Genomic DNA, 3,885 nt, shown 5'->3' on the forward strand with positions numbered 1-3,885 from the left:
TTAATTGTTTTGATAGAAATCTACATTTCCAACATCTCAACATATATGTATTTTGTTCAAGCATTCTCCCACTGAGTCTGTTTATTGGTGATGGGTTAGAGCTTACACAAAGCAGTTGTAATAATGTACAATTTGTTAGTTAGCTTTGGTAAATGCTTATCATAGAATCTGTCCAAGAAATTTCAGCATCATCTTTAATTAAGTTCACATGTATTGAGTATAACTGAATAATTTGACCTACTGTTTTGATGGACCAATAAACTGCTGTACACTGACAGACTGATTTGCACTGAGAATGAGCACCCTTTGGACCTTTTGTTCTAATTTCTTGGGATTTTCCATGACCTTATGTATACTTTAAAAACATCAAAACTGCTGAAGAGCTAGTGATCTATTTTGGATAAGCCTAAGCTTTTTCATGTTTTTATATACAAGCCATTACTTAGTCCCAAAGTATCATGTTCTATTTCTAAACTGTGAGATTTACAATATCTCTGTTCAGTTAATGATCACACTGTTTAAATCATTCATTGGCATTGTTTCTTATTCTTGCTAACTACATATTTTATGGCTTGTTAGTTCTTTAGCTTGTTTCCTTATCTGCCACTGAGGCTACATAAAACCTAAATGTACATTCAGCTGAATAAAACAAATCAGGAAACTTTCTCTGGTCCCAAGGTAAAATGGCATGGCTTGATATATGGCTATTATGTCTTCTCTTTCTTGTTCAGAGAACTTTTGTCCCATCCACACTGCCAACTGGAAGAGTTTCTGATTTGTGCCATGTTTCAAATCATGCCTAGATGTAGTCTGGGAGAGTTGTAGCAAAGAACATATTAACAAGAAAATGCAGTGGGTGGTTGCAGATTGTTGCTTCAGCCTGTGAAATGGTCCTGTTTATTGCATTAGTAGAATTCATAGAATCAGAATAAGGTTGGAAGGGACCTCTGAAAGTCAGATCTCAAAACAGGTCTAACTAGATCAGGTGATCAGGACCATGTCCAATTGAGCTTTTAATATCTCCAAGGACAGGGATTCCACAATGTCTCTGGGCAACCTGCTCCAATATTTGAATACCCTCGTGGTAAAAATTCTTTCCTTTATACATTTTCCCATGTTGCAGCTTTTATGTCTACTGCCTCTTGTTCTTTCAGTGTGCAACTTTGAGAACTCCCTATAAAGTAGTTTTAGACAGCAAGAAGATCTTGTCTTGGCCTTCTCTTCCTAAGGCTGAACAAACCTAAGTCTCCTAGCCTTTTGATATATACAATTTTCTCCAGGTTCCTCATCATTATGGTGGACTTGCTACAGTATGTCCATGTATTTCTTGTACTGGTAAGTTCAAAACTTTACACAGTAGTGCTCCAGATGCAATCTCACAGGTGCCATGCAGAGAGACTGAAGAGCTTCATTTGACCTGATGGGTACTCTCTTACTAATACAGACCAGAATGCTGTTGGCCGCCTTTGCTACTGGTGCACACTGATGATTGATGTTCAGCTTCTTGTTCACCAGGACCACCAGGTTCTTTTCTTAAAAGGCTGCTTCCCAGGCAATAGATCTGCATACTGTATTGTTGCATAGGGTTATTCCATCACAGGTACAGGTCTTTGCATTTCCTTTTTTTTTTTTTCCCACCCAATTTTGTGAGGTTCCTCTCAGTCATTTCTCTAGTCTACCAAGGTTTCTCTGAGTAGCCACCCTGCTTGCTAGTGTGTCAGTTGTTTCCCCCATATTACATACTGTCTGTAAACTTGCTGAGAGTGTACTATGACCCATTAAGGTTGTTCATAAAGATATTAAATAGTATTGGCCACAGAACTTATCCCCAAGGGCTACTACTAGTTTGGAGTAGCCATTTGGAGTTTGTGCAGCTGACCTCTAAAAACATGATGGTCCAGCTAATTTTCCTCACACCGTCCTGTACACTTACTCAATACATATCTCACCAAGTGGTATCAAATGCCTTGCTAAATTGAAAATATTTATTCCTCTCCCCTTGTCTACAAAGCTGGTCATCTCATTGTAGAAGGCAATCAGATTGGTCATCCATGTTTTGCACTTAGTAAATCCATGTGGGCTGTTTCTAGTCATCTTTTTGCCTTTCATGTCTTTTGAAATAGCTTCCAGGAGGATTTGCTGCATAACCATCCCAGGGACTCAGACTGAACATTCTGCAGTTCCTTGAGTCCTCCTGCTTGCCCTTCTTGAAGTATAGATGTAGCTTGAGACTCTGGTTCAGGCTGATACATATTAATGCAATTAATCAAAGTTGTAGCACTGTAATTTTAATTATTTTCATATAAGGAAGTAACACAATGGGTGGTATAACTTGGGGACTGATTACATGATATAGGAAAAAGAGAAGTGTTTTGGGTTCTACTTCACTTTATGCTTCCTTTCATACAGAAATGTGTAGTACTATGTGTTCAATTTAAGTTCTTGTATAAAAGGAGTTTTTGTGATGTCTGCACAGATATATGGAGCAGATTTTATTGAAATTATTAATAAAAACCACAATAAAATACATTGGGAATTTTGTATATAAGTGCTCCTACCAGTTATTTTATGTACAATAATAGTAAGTGCAGACAGGCCAGTAGTGCCTTTTTTTCCCCATTGTAATTTGCAGATGGGTATTTCTGAAAATGTACCAATTCTTATCTCAGTTTTAAGATCAGATTTAGCAGGTGGATAATTCAAAGAAAAAAAAAGCAATGAGGGTTTTAAAATTAACAGCTCTGAATAAATCTGTGTTGTCTGTTCTAGAAAGGCTTTGATTTTATATCTCTTCATTAGTATATTTATAATAGATGCACCTCTAACTGTAGATATACAGATATACCAGTAGAAGACAACAAGTTTTTTTTAGGTACTGTTTATACTGATTTCACAAATGAAATAAGTTATAGTAATAAAGGGTATTTCGATGATTTAAATTAGTTACACTAGAGTTTTTGTCAGTATAAAAAAATAACTAGAAGTCACATTGTGATATGATTTTGCAAACTGACAAAGATATCTCATATAGATCACAGTGAAAAATGCAATTTGTTTTGAATGCCCTTTCAGATTTAATATAAATTATCTTCCTAATTGCTGGTGATTATTTAAGTAATTCAGAGAGGTATTTAGATGCAACAGATTTTGAAAAAACAGATATGTGATCAGTGAAGCTCATGAAAGGACTGATTACATTGACATTTTGATTGATTTCTTTGTATTTTAAAAGTTTGAATTAGCTCTGATGCTATTTAAATCCTGTCTGATTTGATAGACACTTCCATGGTGCAGAAAAAAACCCACTTAAAATTAAATAAATTGCATTCTTCCTTTTTTTTTTTTTCTCCTTCTTTCTTGTTACATGACTGAAATGTACTGTACTTCAACTTTTCTTGTTGCTTTTTTCTAGATAGCATAAGGCAGATTAATAACAGGAATGTATTTTTGTTATGGTGCAATGTAGCTATGAAGTGTGCGAGATGCAGAAGGAAAGATGCTTTTAGTCTTTTCTGAGAGGCTCACTTGTGCAGAGAAATTAACAGGAGGCTGGAAAATCAAGACTGCTAAATAATCCCAAATCTATCATTAAAGAATTGTGCAATTTTTTGTAAGATAATTTATGAAGTTTTAATCTTACTCAGAATATAGACTTTATCTATAGGATTTGTTAATGACATCAGAATCAGATCCAATGTTGTTTTTTCCAATGTCAAGGTGCTTCACATGCTTTTTATTTTCTTTTTCAAGCACAGAAATCACTAGGGAAAGGTTTAATGTTGTCCAGAAATCTTAATTTTTGGATGACATTTCTGTTATTTCCATAGCAGAAAACATATATCTGTTATGAACATTTTAGGAAAAGATGAAAAGAGATAAATGTCT

This window comes from Tyto alba, unplaced genomic scaffold (genome assembly GCF_018691265.1).
Source record: "Tyto alba isolate M040663 unplaced genomic scaffold, T.alba_DEE_v4.0 Super-Scaffold_40, whole genome shotgun sequence".
Lineage (NCBI taxonomy): Eukaryota > Metazoa > Chordata > Aves > Strigiformes > Tytonidae > Tyto > Tyto alba.